At 37.1% G+C, this 20142-nt stretch overlaps 1 protein-coding gene and 2 long non-coding RNA genes across 8 annotated transcripts in view; 1 reads left to right on the forward strand and 2 right to left on the reverse strand.

The window, feature by feature from the left end:
* ORC5 (origin recognition complex subunit 5) overlaps nucleotides 1–20142 on the reverse strand; it is a 320424-nt gene that overhangs the window by 22540 nt on the left and 277742 nt on the right. The gene's annotated exons all lie outside the window — the stretch shown is intronic.
* LOC115099025 lies at nucleotides 9844–11331 on the reverse strand. The gene is made up of 3 exons (XR_003858668.1): nucleotides 11285–11331; nucleotides 10331–10464; nucleotides 9844–9896 (listed from the first exon to the last, which is right to left on the reverse strand). It is a non-coding gene; the product is annotated as an uncharacterized LOC115099025 (long non-coding RNA).
* LOC115099023 lies at nucleotides 11895–13381 on the forward strand. Its single transcript, XR_003858667.1, has 3 exons — nucleotides 11895–11941; nucleotides 12761–12894; nucleotides 13329–13381. It is a non-coding gene; the product is annotated as an uncharacterized LOC115099023 (long non-coding RNA).

Genomic DNA, 20142 nt, shown 5'->3' on the forward strand with positions numbered 1-20142 from the left:
TTATTGAACAAATTTGATAGACAGTGAGACTCCTCTCTATACCTTATCTAATAAATCAAAGACTCCCGCTAGCCTCCTGCTGAACCACTGTCAGAATGGAAGCCTCTCCAATACAAGCCATAATGAGGATAGTGTCTCAATGCTGATTTATTAATAGGTAAGGATTTAACAAACATTCCCTGATTTATGATGTACTGCAGGTATACAGTATTGCATATGTCGAATAGCACTATAGAAATGTTAAGCAGTAGGTATAATCAAACAGGTAACTTCAATCAAGGATCCAATCACAGTTGGGGCAAAGCTTAAACCTAGTCAATGTATCCAGTCCAAGTCAGTTTCCACAATAATGGAATAATGTGGACAAACACAATAAATACTTGAGACACAACGTCTACTTCCAGGACTAATACAGAGCTTCAAGACTTTACATAGGATTAAGAATTCACGGGTCTTCCACTGGAATTCTATACCATCACTTGGAATCCTAACCATCTAAATGCTGGAACACCTTTCTGATATCTCGGCATATTTTTTGAACTGTTCAGGACCAATCCAGATCCTCAGGGCCAGGTCCACACATCAGGCTAATAGTAATCTAAGTTGTAGGGGCAAGGCCCTGTAACACCTTCTGACTGGCATACAAAATGGAGTCTCTGGAAACAAGATGGATGCTTGGCCTGTTTTTCTCTGCATGTATGCAGACAAGCTAGACCTTTCTGACCACATAAGTAAAAGCCTGGTGTGAGGCCACAAACAACTTATTTACAGAGATGTCCTGAAAACAAAGGAAGGACGATATACCTGCAGAAATAAATAGAGCTAGCAAGCACCTCTCTGTCGGATTCACAGCTTTACTGCCCAAAACCTCAATCAGCATTTATTGGCTTATCAGAAAAGTTGTTAGCTATGTAAGCCTGTTTGGTCTCATGCTGAAAAGGAAAGGTTGCTTGGGGTTGGGACCAAAAACTTTGAAAAACAGGCCAAGCATCCATCTTGTTTCCAGAGACTCCATTTTGTATGCCAGTCAGAAGGTTTTACAGGGCCTTGCTCCTACAACAAGCACGCTGAATATATTTTGGCAATGTTTTATGTTGATATTTATACGTTATGGGACCGATGTAAAAAAGCTGCACTGAAAGCGGGTGCTGAGTGTTCAGTGCCTGCTTTCCTAATGCAACAAACCGGAATCCAATCCAATATTGCAAGTAGCGACCAGAAGTAGAGGATCAATAAAAATACCAAAGATTCTTTATTATCACAAATCTTTACAAACTGCCCGACTCAGGCTGAGTTTCAATCATGCATGAGCTGCTTCAGGGGCTACTGTAAATATAAACAGATAAAAGTAACAAAAACATTTAAAATATACAGACAAATATATAAAAAATTTAAACAATTAAAAAAAATTAAATAATTAACATACCAACTGCACAAACATTTAAAGAACAACCATATGCCAAAACATAAATATATACCAAAAAATGATACACGTATAAAATATGACATACAAAACACAATAAATGACAATGTGGCATAATTTATCTATAATGATAGTGAAGTCAAATAGGTTGATTCCTTATGGTGAACTTTAGAAATCACTTCGTCATATCCCTTAACATATTGACAAATAAAGAATCAAAGTGTCAACAATTCCACCAATCAATAGTGTCTATAAATGTTTAAAAATATTAATTACTCAAAAATAACACATACTACAAAAGCCCTGATAATTAAACTGGTACCATAAAAATGAGTATTAATTACTCAAAAATATCACACACTAAAAAGCCATGATTACTGAATTGGTACCATAAAAAATGAAGAAAAAATGAAGAAAAATGATTAAACTAGGATTGATACTGACCAAACTATAGCAGAATGCTCTTCATCTTAGAAAAATGATGTCATACAGGAACACATTCTTACTTGTTCTGATTTTAATCACATTAGTGTTTTGGCCATGACTTATTTACATCTTTTTCTTCCAGTATCTCAAATTGAATGAGAATAGAGTCAGAATTTTGGCAGCTCTAAAGATATCTCTCTCTCTTTATGCTACCCTGAAGTCGTATGGTTATTTGTGCATGCATACAATGAGTATGTTTTTTTTAAGATCCTGTGTGACATTTTTCAAAGATGAAGAGCATCCTGCTACAGTTTGGTCAGTATCAATCTAGTTTAATCATTTTTCTTCATTTTTTATGGTACCTCTACTTCTGGTCGCTTTCCTAATGCGCCCCCAGGCACCTCTCCTGGGGGCATGATGCAATATTTAAATTAGGGCTCGCGCTGCCGAGGCGGCATTAGGGGCGATTGCGTGCCCCTAGCGCCTCCTTTACAGCGAGTGCCCGAGAAAGGTCCACTGTCAGCAGCTGTCCGCCTGTTAAGAAAACAGACACTGAATTTATCAGCGTCCAATTTCCTAACTTGACTACTGGCACCTGAGGAGTGTATAAATCAATATTACAGTGTCGAGCACTTAATATTAATTTATTCACTCATTGCCGATTGGTCCCTTCACTGTAACATGTCAGTGAAAGGACCAATCACCTTTCAGAAGGCTGTCCTGAAAGGGGATTGGTCCTTTCACTGACAAATGTCAAAACTATTGGGCACTATTGGGCAATAAGTGAAGAAGTGAATAAATTAATAATTAGTGCCCGACACTTTAATATTGATTTATCACTCCTTACATTGACAGCAGTCAGGTTTGGAAATTGGACGCTGAATTTATCAGCGTCTGTTTTCTTAACCCATGGATGTGTCAGGGGTTCAAGGAACCGGACGCTTGCCAATTGAGCGTCCACTTCCTGTGCCTGACTGCCGCGGTTTTTTTTTTTTTTTTTTTTTTTTTTTTTTTTAAGAGTTCCTCCTGTTTGAACAAGCCTACACTTGAATTAGCTCCCCCCACCACATCACTATCCTTCTCTACCTCCTCCTCCTCCTAAATTATTCAAACAATATTATATTTATTGTTCTATTTAAAATCCTCTCGCCTAGGTCACCTGACCATTTTTCTACAACTCTTCCAAGTTCTGTATTCCCCTGTAACTTTATACTTCCCTCTCAGTTTCAATATATTTATCCCCCTGTTATCTGTAAACCGATGTGATATGCCTATGAACGTCGGTATATAAAAGTTTTTAAATAAATAAAATAAATAAATACTTATTATCCCTACGATATTAAGTAGGAAGTAGTACAGAAAAACAGGTTTTTCTGCATTTCTGTACTAGTTTTAGGAGTGCATAACACTAAAGAGTTTAGAAGTGGTGTGAATGAGGAATGACTGACAATTGATTAATATATGAGTGTTTTTGAATAGTTTTGATATTTGTCATTGTGTAATAAAACTTGCAATATTAAGCATCTCTCAAATCATTTAAAACACTGGTGTTACTTACCCTATTATATATATATATATATATATATATATATATATATATATATATATATATATAAAAGAGAGACTAAACAGTAAAAAAAACCAATATGTAAAGGCAGTTATACTGATTGAAAGTGTTCCTAAAGGATAAATATTGTACATACAAAATGCAAGAACACTGTACAGATTCACAGAGAATAAAGGTAAATTAACTTTATTCGTCTATACAAAATAAAATAAAAAAAATACTAGGCCATTTCAACACAGGAAGTCCTTGTGAAAGTCCTATAGCAAATAAAGATCTGCTTCTTGGAAAAGTTCTTGAAATATAACACTTCAGGGCCGAATGAAGTTGCTACATAGTTTCAATAGAAAGACTGAGCATTGCTAGCGCAGCATTTTCAAACATGTCACAACGGGTTTTTCAACTTAGTTATGTTTCAAGCAGCCACAGCATTCAGGACTGCAGTGAGTGTCAGAGTGGGAAACAAAAGCCGGATCAGATGTGTTCAAATGACATAGTACTTTTATTCATAATTAACAAGTACATTTTTGGGGGGGATTTATTAAAATTTTGTCTAGACTAAAACAATTTACTTTTATTTTCTGTGAATCTGTACAGTGTCCTTGCATTTTGTATGTAAAATCTGTCTCTCTCTCTCTCTCTCTCTCTCTCTATATATATATATATATATATATATATATATATATATATAGATAGATATATGAATCATATATATAGGCACCATACACACAGAGTCTGGATTTCTCAGTTATTCTGTGGCTCTACATCCTACATACCAGCCCTGAAATAAGCAGACCCCAGCTGAAAGCTAGCTGTAACACTTTTTTCCCTATCACACACCTTTATCCACTGTAACCTATTCAAAATTCAGCTGCATCGCTTATCTTCCCCTCAATGTCACCATGACCATGTACCTCCACTTCTCAAATTGCTACCCTGTCTGCTTCTGCATACAATTCAAGCTTCTCTCACTTGCCTACAAATGCATTTACATGAAGTTCCTCATTATCTATCTTCACTTCTCTTCTCCTACAGCCTTCCTCGTGAACTCCATTCATCCGGAAAGTCACTCTTATTTGTGCCCTTCTCCTCCAATTGTGCTTTCCACCTTGCTGCACCGTGTGCCTGGAAGAGACTCCCTGGGTCAATGTGTCATGCTTCTTCTCTGGCCACATTCAAATGTAGTCTAAAGAAATACTTCTTTCTGAGGTTTCTTTCAACTCCTAACCATTCTTCTTCAATAAATACATTTCCCATTGACAATTTTTTATCATGTATGTTTGACTATATTGTATGCTCCATGGAGTATCTGTACAGTAAAAAGCATATGTCTAATAGCACTTTATAAATGATAAACAGTAGCAGTAGTAATATATGATAATAGATATATTTTGAACAATTTTCTCAGTGGAAGGGAATGGACAGTGGAGTGCCTCAGGGATCTGTATTGGGACCCTTACTGTTCAATATATTTATAAATGATTTGGAAAGAAATACGACGAGTGAGATAATCAAATTTGCAGATGACACAAAATTGTTCAGAGTAGTTAAATCACAAACAGATTGTGATAAATTGCAGGAAGACCTTGTGAGACTGGAAAATTGGGCATCCAAATGGCAGATGAAATTTAATGTGGATAAGTGCAAGGTGATGCATATAGGGAAAAATAACCCGTGCTATAATTACACAATGTTGGGTTCCATATTAGGTGCTACAACCCAAGAAAGAGATCTAGGTGTCATAGTGGATAACACACTGAAATCGTCGGTGCAGTGTGCTGCGGCAGTCAAAAAAGCAAACAGAATGTTGGGAATTATTAGAAAAGGAATGGTGAATAAAACGGAAAATGTCATAATGCCTCTGTATCGCTCCATAGTGAGACCGCACTTTGAATACTGTGTACAATTCTGGTTGCCACATCTCAAAAAAAGATATAATTGTGATGGACAAGGTACAGAGAAGGGCTACCAAAATAAGGGGAATGGAACAACTCCCCTATGAGGAAAGACTAAAAAGGTTAGGACTTTTCAGCCTGGAGAAGAGACGACTGAGGGGGGATATGATAGAGGTGTTTAAAATCATGAGAGGTCTAGAACGGGTAGATGTGAATCGGTTATTTACTCTTTCGGATAGTAGAAAGACTAGGGGGCACTCCATGAAGTTAGCATGGGGCACATTTAAAACTAATCGGAGAAAGTTCTTTTTTACTCAACGCACAATTAAACTCTGGAATTTGTTGCCAGAGGATGTGGTTAGTGCAGTTAGTATAGCTGTGTTTAAAAAAGGTTTGGATAAGTTCTTGGAGGAGAAGTCCATTACCTGCTATTAAGTTCACTTAGAGAATAGCCACTGCCATTAGCAATGGTTACATGGAATAGACTTAGTTTTTGGGTACTTGCCAGGTTCTTATGGCCTGGATTGGCCACTGTTGGAAACAGGATGCTGGGCTTGATGGACCCTTGGTCTGACCCAGTATGGCATTTTCTTATGTTCTTAAACAACTATTAGTAGTCTGTTTCAAGCTTGACCAACTTTATAACATGGAAAAACACAAGGATAGTTCATGTAATAAAGGTAAGATGGACCAAGGAAACTTCTTACAAGCAGTTTGACTATGCAGAATGGCATAAGAGTTCTGGAATGAAGTTGTGGGAATATTAATGAGTATTCTGAAAAAGGTACTTGGCTGTACAATAGACTTTTGCATATTCCAACACACTAATATGGAAGAATTCTCTTATCCTATGAAATTCTGCCATATTTTCTTAACCAAAAGCTGTGTTATAAAAAAAGAAATGAAATATTTTGAAAGATTAGTTTATGAGAACAAGATTTATTATCTAAGCCACCATTAGAAAATATAGCATATAATAGACAAAATAAAGAAATTTTGGAAAATATGATTCTTTTACAGAATTTTGCAATATTCAAAATTGAGGGATCTTATGACTATCATCTGTGAAATATCTGGTAACTTCAGAGACTTATCACTAGGTGGATCCTGATAATGGAATGCCCACTGTGTAGTTTCCCCAAATCAGATACCTCATTATTTTGATTAACAGGTGGCCTCTGACCTGTTTGATATTATCTACTCAATATATTTGTAACAATTATGTGCAGCTTGTTCTGGGGGATTGTGTATGTGCATAATTTAGAGATTTTGGAATGAAAATGTATTATACTAACTATAAATCAAGAGATCTCCAGTAAGTCTTTCATAGCCTGTGTTAAATTCAGTAGTGATCTCAGTCCAATTTACAGTAAACAGGTGTCCACATCACTAAAAAAAAAACCCATCATAATTTGGTATGACGTGAAACCCTTTCTGGCAGTTTTAGCAGACCGGGCAGCAGTGATATCTGATTTGGTTTACAAATATATTTGGAGCCACCATCTATCTACACAATTTATAGGCTATTTTTTAAAACTTGACAAGCAAACATTTCAAATTTGAATTTAGTAACTCATTCGTAACTCATAAAATCCTCTTTAGCTCTTCACAAGACTATAGTTAATTTCTCTGCAACCTCTATGAGCCATTATGACAATTAGTAATAGAAACAATGCAGTAATCTGTTATTACAAGGGCTATTTCACAGCCCAGTGCATCAGTATTGGCTCATCATTTTTGCAGGATATGCTCGCAGCTGGTCTCACACTCCGGGACTACCATGAAAGCAGGTCAGATCCCACAGAAAGAACACGAGGCTCATCAATGCATCTGCTAAATACTCCACAAGCTAAGACTGCTTAAACCCCCATCTAAAGCCATATAATGTGCACAAAGCTAAAGTAACTTTGCCTTGGCATTATGTGATTCAACATTAGTAACAATTCATTGCCCAATTCTCCTACTTGCTTCTCACAAGTATATGTTGTTAAAGGTTAAACTGCCAATTGTTTGATCCATATAAAATATTGCATTAGTCATTTACATATAAATATATAAATATCTTCAGGTTTGACTTGTTTCAAAGTCAGGTTATCATTAGCACTGTAAGCATGGAGACAAGTCTGGACTTAATGTGCGTTAAAATGAACACAATTCTCATTTCAATTTCTTCAGATGGACATGCAATGGATATAGAGGAATTCTGGCTGCTAGGAAGAGAAGATAAATTCAGAAGTAGGTTTGCCTGTGAGGTGGCAAGGGTATACATGCAGACTAGATGGGCCTTATAGTCTATCTGCCACCATATTCTAGGTTTCTAGATTTCAATTATTCTGTTTAATAAATGTTGACTGGATTTATGTGTGCAACCAAAATAATTAAACTGAAACAAGTTAGTATATGAACAAAAAAAAAAGAAGTAGCAATTTCAAATAACTATGCTTTTATTTTTCTGGAGTGCTGATAAAACTGCAATGGAAATGAATAAATAACTGCTGCATTATTATTTTTAATGGTTTGTCATTCTAGTTAGGGGAATTGAGTCATACAAGACAAAGGACCCGAGACACTTGGAGGACAATTTTCAAAGTCATTTCCACAGGTAAAAATGATCCTTTATCCTTGGAACTGGGCTCTTTGAAAACTGCTCCCCCTGAACATGGGTAAAAGGTATGCACGTAGTTCCACAGTGCCAAGTACTTTTACCCTCATTTGGCAGAAGCATTTCTGGTGGGTCGAGTAATGTCAAACTGAAGCAAGGCATTTGTCATCTGCTGACTCTGGTTTGCTCCCCCCCCCCCCCCCCCCCCAACTTCTGACATTTTCTTCATTTGAATTTTGAATAGCATTGGCTATGCTAAAGCCCATAAGACCCCGACAACATACATTCTGAGCACCTCACTCATGCTGGCTCTTCTGCTTACTTCTTGGGGGAATTATTTCCCCATAGTGCAATGTAGAATAGACACAGAATTGCCCTGCTCCAAAGAAACCGGCTATGCAGCTGGCTGCCATAGCTGGGTCCTGAGCACAGCGGCCGGCGGAAAGCAGCGCAAAGGCGGTAGCCGCAGCATCAGACCGTTTGGGCCAGAAGGTAGAGGCAGCTGTTTCACCGGATTGCATGGGCATGATAGAGGCAGAGGTGATAAACTGACCAACAGGAGCCAGGTCAGGGCGGAGCTCATTGCGGCAGCAACAATATCAGACAGCAAGGGCCAGAAGCTGTATCATTACCCTGCATGGGCTGGGACAGAGGTGACGATTATTTTGAAGATGAGCAGGGAAAAGGTAGTTAAACCAAAGAGGAAAGCTATCAAGTACAGGCACAGTACTAAAAAGACTATTTACAAATAATTCACATATAATTTAAATTCCCTTTTAAGAATTTAAATATAAATATGTATTGCTTACTCGTTTTGAAAAGGCTCTCTCGTATAACGCAAATAGTTTACAAATGATGGAAAATATTTCAGTCATCATAAAAGTGAGGTTGAAGACTTTCTTTAGATGTTAGACTGTAATTTCCAGTTATTCACTATGAATAATTTTAGCCCAAAATGTTAAACACTAACTAAACAAATGTTTAAAAATGTAGAGTTTTCAAACTACCTATTTATAAAGATTATGGCTTAAGCATATGAAGGCCTGCATTTTACAACGGATGTTTTATAAGGGGGCCTCATTTAAATAGGTAAAAGAAAGGAGGCAATACATTTCTTTTTTTTTTTAGAATTATGAGCTATGCAATTTTAATTAAGATTATTTAAACCAAGGGCAACAATTAATGCAGAAATGCTGTAAAGATCAAGGTTACCGTAAGATTCCGAACAGAATCTGCATAATTCAGAATAGGCTACAAAGAAGCTTATCATCTGTCACCGAAGTATGATGCCATCAGAAGAAAACGTTTGCTATAGGAAGGCTAGCAGTTAAATTGCAGACTTCAATTGATTTATTAAATAAAAATCCTTCGGCAATCTGTGAATTTTCAGCACTTATTTATATGCATTAGAACTCTTATCTAACATCACCACATCTAGCTTGAAATGCCCTTTTTCCACCAATGTGTGTTCTTGAAATATACTGCAAGAGAGTAAAAACGAAGCCATATAATCTGAAGATTAAAATGGGAAATCATTGCTATTAGTAGACTAGTAATATTCTATCCAACAAGAACAGCAGGTGCTGAAATTGTCTTTAGCCAAACATTCAGAATTGCCCTCATCAGGTATTAACGACAAACATTTTCATATCATACAGACAGTATTTGCAATCTGTTTGTCTCAACAGGGACAGAAATACCTTAGATGTAGTGTCCAGAGTTTTACAGCCATACGGGCCCTGGAGAAAACTGGATTTTTTGAATCCTGTAATAATTTAATTTTTCTTTGGTCCAATAAAAAGTATCTAAACATGATTATGATGTTAATGAGGTTTTTAAACTACTGAGGCCCCTTCTTCAAATGTAACAGTGGCTTATGTAATGAAAAGATAATGGAAGAATGAAAGGATGGATCGGTAAAAATGGACTTTTATTGGAACTTGCCCGACTCTGGCCGAGTTTCGCTCTGCCGAGCTGCCTCAGGGGCTGTGGCACATAAATATAAACAATTAAAAATGCACACAAACATAAATATTTGTATAAACATATGACTTATGATATAAAACATATTCAAAAAAATATATTAAAAGAATATATTAAATAGTAAAAACACTTAAACATGGAGACAGTGCTTGTTTTGTGTGCATAAGATGATAATGTTACATAAAAAGTTACGTATTTGAGAGTACAGATACTGTGGCTGAAACATCAATTAAAAAGCGGAGTGGAAACAAGTCTTACAAAGGACATGGTCTATAATGATTGTTGCACAATGCACTTCATCAAACAGCATATGGCTGATACATGCAAAATTTGTAACAAACAATAAAATATATTATTGAGGAGGTCAATGTGTATAATTAATAAGAAAAATAAAAAAATATAAAAAATATGTAAAGATGGCAAACTAAATCTTGTACCTTGTTGAGCCAGAAACTTGGCTCTATATACTTGTGCTGATTTCCTAGGATGAAGGAATATGAGTGAACACACCGAATCCGGGCTTGTCACTTGTAATTCATCAATCACTTGTGTGAACAGTATTGAAGCAATTCTTATGGAACAAAAATTCTTAATTACCTTAGTTATCAAGAATAGGTATAAATAAAAAATGAACACATGCATTCGTCAGACTACAAATCTGAATGACTTCATTCTGAAATTGATACTGACATCTTGTATCATTATTATTAAGCTGTTATATGTCTTTCAACTGATCACAAATCGATAAGGAGTTAACGGTAAAAAAGATGAATGAATAGTGAACCTTACTGCATGTGAATGCAAGCAATAATTTTTAAATTTTTAATTTTTACAGTGTGTTAAATCTTGATCCGGTAGATACCAGGAACAAATCAAAGATGAAGTTAAAAGCAATACAATAATAAATTTCGCTACAAAATGAACAAATGAATAAAAACAGCTTCGATACAATAGTGCTCCCTAGAACATAAATAGCTAAAATCCACTTCGATACAATGCTAACAATACTTCTTATCAACAGTATGTAGAAAATTCAAAACGAATGATATGCGGGGAGACGTGTGCCAAAGCAATGTAATAATGAAAATGATGCGCTGGACAATAGTTAAATTCCTAATATATAAAAGTGCATAAGTCAAACAGCATATTGTGGCTGTCCGCGAATATGCATCCATCGGAAGCTGTGTCACAATGAATACCGAACAAAAATGATGGAATCACTAACTGTTAAATCTAATGTATAAAAGTGCTAAAGTGGGGCAGCATGCAGATAATATCCAAGCGCAAGAAACTATGTCATATTAAGTATGCGCTTAAGCAGACAAAAATATATATAAGAATGAAATCGCTAGCTATTGAAACTAAAAAGAACACAATCACTAATATTTTACCTTTGTTGAACTTGCACCGGTCACATACTGCTCTGACAAACACTGCAAGAACCAGTTAGTACCTGTATTGGACCTTTATTTTTCCGCTTCTCACTCGAAATCACGCGAGAATAGACACATGTGTGGACTGATTGGCTCATAGACATTGTGGATAATGAGAGACTTAACTAGACCGGTGTGTAAAAAAAATGGATTAATCAATACTGATCTAATCTGTGCAGTAATGCAAAAGTGGTGACAAGAGGAGAAAATATAATGAACAAATGTCTGCGGTTGACTCATATTCCTTCATTTGTACAACTGCTGAAAAGCGGATGTACGGTCAAAAAGTAAACACAAATACTTTAAAACACTGCATCTTTAAAAAGGAGTAAATTAGTCAACCGCAGACATTTGTTCATTATATTTTCTCCTCTTGTCACCACTTTTGCATTACTGCACAGATTAGATCAGTATTGATTAATCCATTTTTTTTTACACACCGGTCTAGTTAAGTCTCTCATTATCCACAATGTCTATGAGCCAATCAGTCCACACATGTGTCTATTCTCGCGTGATTTCGAGTGAGAAGCGGAAAAATAAAGGTCCAATACAGGTACTAACTGGTTCTTGCAGTGTTTGTCAGAGCAGTATGTGACCGGTGCAAGTTCAACAAAGGTAAAATATTAGTGATTGTGTTCTTTTTAGTTTCAATAGCTAGCGATTTCATTCTTATATATATTTTTGTCTGCTTAAGCGCATACTTAATATGACATAGTTTCTTGCGCTTGGATATTATCTGCATGCTGCCCCACTTTAGCACTTTTATACATTAGATTTAACAGTTAGTGATTCCATCATTTTTGTTCGGTATTCATTGTGACACAGCTTCCGATGGATGCATATTCGCGGACAGCCACAATATGCTGTTTGACTTATGCACTTTTATATATTAGGAATTTAACTATTGTCCAGCGCATCATTTTCATTATTACATTGCTTTGGCACACGTCTCCCCGCATATCATTCGTTTTGAATTTTCTACATACTGTTGATAAGAAGTATTGTTAGCATTGTATCGAAGTGGATTTTAGCTATTTATGTTCTAGGGAGCACTATTGTATCGAAGCTGTTTTTATTCATTTGTTCATTTTGTAGCGAAATTTATTATTGTATTGCTTTTAACTTCATCTTTGATTTGTTCCTGGTATCTACCGGATCAAGATTTAACACACTGTAAAAATTAAAAATTTAAAAATTATTGCTTGCATTCACATGCAGTAAGGTTCACTATTCATTCATCTTTTTTACCGTTAACTCCTTATCGATTTGTGATCAGTTGAAAGACATATAACAGCTTAATAATAATGATACAAGATGTCAGTATCAATTTCAGAATGAAGTCATTCAGATTTGTAGTCTGACGAATGCATGTGTTCATTTTTATTTATACCTATTCTTGATAACTAAGGTAATTAAGAATTTTTGTTCCATAAGAATTGCTTCAATACTGTTCACACAAGTGATTGATGAATTACAAGTGACAAGCCCGGATTCGGTGTGTTCACTCATATTCCTTCATCCTAGGAAATCAGCACAAGTATATAGAGCCAAGTTTCTGGCTCAACAAGGTACAAGATTTAGTTTGCCATCTTTACATATTTTTTATATTTTTTTATTTTTCTCATTAATTATACACATTGACCTCCTCAATAATATATTTTATTGTTTGTTACAAATTTTGCATGTATCAGCCATATGCTGTTTGATGAAGTGCATTGTGCAACAATCATTATAGACCATGTCCTTTGTAAGACTTGTTTCCACTCCGCTTTTTAATTGATGTTTCAGCCACAGTATCTGTACTCTCAAATACGTAACTTTTTATGTAACATTATCATCTTATGCACACAAAACAAGCACTGTCTCCATGTTTAAGTGTTTTTACTATTTAATATATTCTTTTAATATATTTTTTTGAATATGTTTTATATCATAAGTCATATGTTTATACAAATATTTATGTTTGTGTGCATTTTTAATTGTTTATATTTATGTGCCACAGCCCCTGAGGCAGCTCGGCAGAGCGAAACTCGGCCAGAGTCGGGCAAGTTCCAATAAAAGTCCATTTTTACCGATCCATCCTTTCATTCTTCTGTTGTTCGTCACATTGGATCGGTTACCGGTTTGCTTCCTTGGACCATGAAAAGATAATGTGCTCAAATATTTTTTGGTGTATGAATTAGTACACATTTTTTTCTCTCTCTCTTTTTATTGGTTTTTGAATAATCAAGTGGCTCTATCTTCTACAAATGCTTCCCCATCTGGTTAAAGAAATCGGACTTACTAGAAATTAACAGAACAATCAGACAGTTTATATGGAGGGGAAAAGGAGGCTAGACTTGCACTAAGTCATCTATGTGAATCAATCCTGACTGGTGGGCTTACCTGCCCAAATTTTCAAAGATATAATCTAGTATGTATGATGCGTCATCTGAAAGACTGGATATCGGAGACTTCTCATTTTTCGCCAACAGCTCGCTCACAGCATTGGTTTAATGGCTTGCTCTTTATCCGCCCTTCTGCAAATCAACTTTCAACAAATCCCCTTTCAAATACAAAAGCTTTAAAATCCTTTCTTCAGGCTGTAAAGCCTGGCTATATGTTTGTAAAATGCTAAATATGGCAACAACTTTTTCCCCTCTCCTATTTGTGGAAACCCCCAATTCTTGCCGGATTGGGCAAAGAAAGGATGGACACACATTTGCCATTTATTTCTATATAATTCCAATACTTTACATAGTTTTCAGGAACTACAAAAATTGTACTTGCTACCTAGATCTGATTTTTATGCATACCTACAACTGAGACATTATATACACTCTACAGGCCTTAAATCCTTCCCTCCCCTCCCTAAGAAATTACAATTAGAAGAGCTTTTTTTTTTTTTTTTTTTTAAGAAAAACATTGAGAAATGTTCTTGTGCTAAGCTCTCTAAACTACTGGTCACCTATGATAAAGAAGTGGGCTATAAGGAACTTAAAAACTGAGGGTCTAACTATCCTGAAATATTATTATCCTCAGAAGAAATAAAGCACTGTTTTGAAAACATTGTACACGTCAGAAAATATAGTTCTATGAGAATTACAATATAAGTTTATTTGGCAACTATATATTATTCCAAGAAAAATGTAACATGCTAGGAAAACACTATTTAATGTAGCATGCAATATGTTTCACTGGTTCCACATAGGGCTGACATTACAGGGGTCCAGGGTGAATCAGCCACAGCCAGGGGAATACTGATGTGTATGGTTTCACTCCTAAGTTAACAGGAAATTATAGTGTAGGGCCCCCCACAAATCATGGGCCCAGGATGGCTGCCTTTACTTTCCTCCTTCCCCCATAAGAACTTATCATAAGAAATTGCCATACTGGGTCAGACCAAGGGTCCAAGCCCAGCATCCTGTTTCCAACAGTGCCCAAACCAGGTTACAAGTACCTGGCAAGTACACAAACACTAAGTACTATGCTACCATGCTACTGATGCCAATAATAGCAGTGGCTATTCTCTAAGACATCTTATTTAATAGCGGTTAATGGACTTCTCCTCCAAGAACTTATCCAAACTTTTTTTTAAACCCAGCACTAACCACATGCTCTGGCAGCAAGTTCCAGAGCTTAATTGTGTGTTGAGTGAAAAAGAATTTTCTCTGATTAGTTTTAAATGTGCTACTTGCTAACTTCATGAAGTGCCCCCTAGTCCTATTATCCGAAAGAGTAAATAGCCAATTCACATTTACCCATTCTAGAACTCTCATGATTTTAAAGACCTCTATCATATCCACCCTCAGCCGTCTCTTTTCCAAGCTGAACAGCTCTAACCTCTTCAGCCTTTCCTCATAGGGGAGCTGTTCCATCCCCTTTATCATTTTGGCTGCCCTTCTCTATACCTTCTCCATCACAACTATATATTTTTTGAGATGCGGTAACCAGAATTGTACATAGTACTCAAGGTGCGGTCTCACCATGGAGCAAATACAGAGGCATTATGACATTTTCCGTTTTATTCACCATTCCCTTCCCAAGAATTCCTAACATTGTTTGTTTGTTTTTTTTATTGCCGCAGCACACTGTGCTGACGATTTCAATGTATTATCCATTATGATGCCTAGATCTTTTTCCTGGATGGTAGCTCCTAATATGGAACCTAACATCATGTAACTACAGCATGGATTATTTTTCCCTATATGCATCACCTTGCACTTATCTACATTAAATTTCATTTGCCATTTGGATGCCCAATCTTCCAATCTCTGAAGGTCCTCCTGCAATTTATCACAATCCGCTTGTGATTTAACTACTCTGAATAATTTTGTATCATTTGCAAATTTGATTACCTCACTCGTCGTACTCCTTTCCAGATGATTTATAAATATATTGAAAAGCATCGGTCCATGTACAGATCCCTGTGGCACTCCACTGTTTACTATTTTCCACTGAGAAAATTGACCATTTAATCCTACTGTTTCCTGTCTTTTAACCAGTTTGTAATCCACAAAAGGACACCATCTCCTATCCCATGAGTCTTTAATTTCCTTAGAAGCCACTCATGAGGGACTTTGTCAATTGCCTTCTGAAATTCCAAATACACTATATCTACAAGTTCACCTTTATCCACATGTTTATTAACCCCTTCAAAAAAAAAAATGAAGATTTGTGAGGAAAGACTTCCCTTGGGAAAATCCATGCTGTGTTCCATTAAGCCACATCTTTCTATATGCTCTGTGATTTTGATCTTTAGAATAGTTTCCACTATTTTTCCCCCAACAATGAAGTCAGGCTCACTGGTCTATAGTTTCCTGGATCGCCCCTGGAGCCCTTTTTAAATATTGGGATTACATTGACCACCCTCCAGTCTTCAGGTTACAAATTTTAACTAATAGATCTGAAATTTAATTTTTTAGTTCCTTCAGAAGCCTCCGATGCATACCATCTGGTGCAGGTGATTTGCTACTCTTTAGCTTGTCAATCTGGCCTACTACATCTTCCAGGTTCACAGTGATTTGGATAAGTTCATCTGAACCATCACCCATCAACATGATCCTGGCTCCACATTAAAAATGTTTGTCACACTAATGTAATCACAGTAATAACATGCATGGTAACAAAAAAAAAAAGGTTATGCTGTGCACACTAACTACCTCCTGAAATAGGGAATGGTTATTTACCCTGACACAGAATGCCTCAGTGCCATCTTAACACCCACTCAATTTAAGCCCTGTGGCCACTCGGAGGGTCCTGCCAAGCACTGATCAGGCCCACCTGCAAATTTGCTCCTACACTGGCAACCTCCCACTTGCCAACTGGGTTCCTGCTTGCCTCTGAGCAAGTTTCCTACCCACAAGCTATCTGCTAGTGGTTTCTAGGAAAACTGAGATCCCACACAACCCAAGGGCCAAACAGTTCCTAAAAAAACAAAACAAAAAAAAACCCACCCACAGACCAAATACACACAGGATCGCTAATCAGTCCAAAAAATGAAATTTGCAATCGGAACAGGAAAAAGAACAAAGATTAAACAGAAGCTAACTAAACACTTTATACTACTTGCCTAGTGCGTGAAGAGGTCGGAAAAAAAAGAAAGAATGTCCACAGGAGCTAAACAGGGCCTCAGCACAGAGATCTGTTCCCTCTGTACTCCCACCTGAGATTAGAGAGCTCCAGAACCTTCAGAATTAGTTCTTTGTCTGTGGGCCAATCAATGTACAGAATAACTTTCTGACCAATGGCCTACTGACTGGCAACAGCTTTCTGGCTAATGGCATTACAGGATGTTTTAGTTTTACATGTCCTCAGGGATGCTGGGATGTGTATGCTGTTCAAGTTTCCTTCTGGATCAAGGGAGCATCCAAAGCCCCTGCTTGAACTACTGTGAAGAAGTCAAACACCACCTTGCAGGCCAGCACAGAGGGAATGAGCTCTCTGGGGAAAAGTGTCACAGCAGAACAACAAACTACAAGCATGCAAAACCCCTGTTTTGCCATATATCCTTTCAGTTATTTCTAGGAACAGGGGACTCTCTATGCAATTAGGAGATAGCAGATTTAAAACAAAATAGAGAAAGTATTTTTTTCACTCAATGCACAATTAAGCCATGAAATTTGGTGTTGGAGGATAAAGCAAAGGCATCTAGCATAGCTGTGTTTAAAGTTCCTGAAGGAAAAGTCCATAAACCATTATTAGCCAGGCAGACTTGGGGAAACAAACTGCTTATCCCTAGGAGTAAGCAACAGGAACTGAATCAACTCTGATCTGCTGGGTACTTTTTTCTAACGACCCGGATTGGCCACTGTCAGTGACAGAATGTTGGTTTGGATGGAAATTTGGTTTGACCCACCACGGTACATCTTATGTTCTTTAATCCACAGTATCTTGGTAATGATGGCAGAAAAAGACCAAATGGTCCATCCAGCCTGCCCAGAAAATTTCTTAGGAGAGTAACTGTAGCTCCATGCAGGTCACCCCCAAGCCCTATGTTACAGGTTGTAACTGTCGCTCTGTGCTGATTATCCGCAAGCCTTATATTAAGGATAGTAATATTATCAAAATCAAGCAAGTATCAAACCTATAACAAAATTACATCTTGCAATATTTTTACAGGGTAAGAAGCCTTCCTGATAATTCAGACAATGCATGAACATTCTTTGCTTTTGGACTTGGCCATAGAAGTACTTCTGTGCTTTTTTCCCCGAACTATTAAAGTCAGGGTCCAGCGTTGGCTGAACCCAATTCCCTTTTTTCTTCCTTCCACCTTTGAAGCGGAGGGCTATGTTGCAGTTGTGTCAGTTCCTTTTTTGAGTCACCAGGATTTCCCCAGTACTTTGGTTAATAGCTGTAGGCCAATCCAATTTCCAAGGACCATATTGATTCTACTTTCCAACTATAAATTTTTGCAGTTTCAAAATCCCTAACCACAGGCTGTGGCCATCTCTGTACTAACTGGCCCAAAATGAAAGGGCAGGTTGGCACACGGATTTTCCCATCATCCCCTAGTACAACACGTAAGGGACCTCTGAGATCCAATGTAACCTCCTGGACTCAAAAAAAAAAAAAAAAAAAAAAAAAGAGCGGCCACTGAGCCCTGACAATTTTCCTCCCCCTACCCCCTGCATGTCAAAGTAGTACGAGAGGTCTGTCTGTGCCATTTTTTTAAAATAGCAGTGAGGTGGAAATAAACTCAGCTCTCTCCTGCCTCAATTTTTATCTGCATCCGCAACAAATAGAGAGATAAAACATAACAAATGTGTATAACATTTATTTAAACAGCAAAACACACATACCTGTGTAGACACTCTAAAAACTAAACACATCCACACCATTCATTCACATCTTATTAAAATACATATTGCACAATGCACAAATTATAATTCACAAACCTTATATATTCAATTTTGAACTACAGATCTCCATTAATTACAAATGTAAATTGAATATTTAAACTTATGCATGTAATTTCAAGATAATTAGTATTATCTAAACATGAGTACTAAATACAAAAAAACAAAATTGTTTCTCAACATGATTCCAAGCTATTTCTCAACGTGGGTCCTTTTTCAGCAGCTGACCAGCATCAGCTAGGGTAGGATATGGGGGGACCCTTCTGGGGAAAAGTGGGACTCAGAAGTCCCTTAGTTTGGTTCTGGAGGAGGGTGGGTGGAGGAAAAGCGGGATTTAGAGTCCCACTTAGTTTGGTGTCATCAAAGTTGGGGGGGGATACAGATTACACACAAAAAATTCCTTGCACTCTGTTGAGAGGGCAGGGGAGGAAGAGATTCACCATGCTAATTCACTCTTTCCATTTTGGACTGGTTAACTGAGGATAGCCTGGCACAGAGTCTACAAAATATTTAATGCCTGTTCCAAGGCAGGTGTTAAAACTTTTGGTGTCAATAAGCCTGTTATAAAATAATGTGAGGCGAGTATATGATGCTATTTACTGTGCACACACTAAGACATCATTTGCAAATAACCTTCCCTCATTTACATTCATTTATGCACTAATTTTAGGGCATTCACATTAAAATACGGTGGGACAGTCTTAAGGCTACTTTTAGAGTGCACAAAAGGTCCTTATCATGCATGCTAACTTTTACTACATAGTCCCTATTATATGGTCGTAATAGTTATGGACATCATTTTTGAATAATTTTTATGTTGATCCAATAAAATATATCACAACCTGATGTGAAATTTTGAAAATCCTAATTTGTGCCTATGTTCACTCAATAATTGATCTTGGAGATAACGCCAAGTTATTAAGACATGATTCTAATGCCCCATTTATTAAAGGGCATTAAGCTTTAAGTAAACCCAGCATTAAAACTGGATTTAATTCAAATCTGTTATTGCTACCCTATTAAAGAGCTCTCTGTGTTAGGTCTGGATTTAGGAATAGGTAATATAGGCAACTGCCTCTGGCGTTATTTTTTTTTTTTTTTTTATAGGCACCAGAGTGCTGTCAGCACCCCCACTGCATTCCTAAATCCAGGCCTGCTGCTTCTTACAGTATCGCCCCATAGCTTTATGTCACAGTGCCGGTCCAGAAACAGAAGTAGCAGTACCAAGCAGAGCCAAACAATTCAGCATATGGCCTCCTGCCAACTGACTGCCCCTGTGCTGCCCCCTCCCCTCACGTGGGTTTCCATAGTAACAGGAAACTTGTGTGGGAGGAGGAGCAGGGTACCGCAGGGCTGGTCTGTATGCGAGGGATGGAGGAGGCCCTGTGCAGAATTTCCTGGCTCTGTTTTCTGCTTCAGTTTTGGAGCCTGCACTGTAATAGAGATTAAGGGGGAATAATTAATCAGGAGGAGGAAGGG

Source organism: Rhinatrema bivittatum, chromosome 9 (assembly GCF_901001135.1).
Source record: "Rhinatrema bivittatum chromosome 9, aRhiBiv1.1, whole genome shotgun sequence".
Lineage (NCBI taxonomy): Eukaryota > Metazoa > Chordata > Amphibia > Gymnophiona > Rhinatrematidae > Rhinatrema > Rhinatrema bivittatum.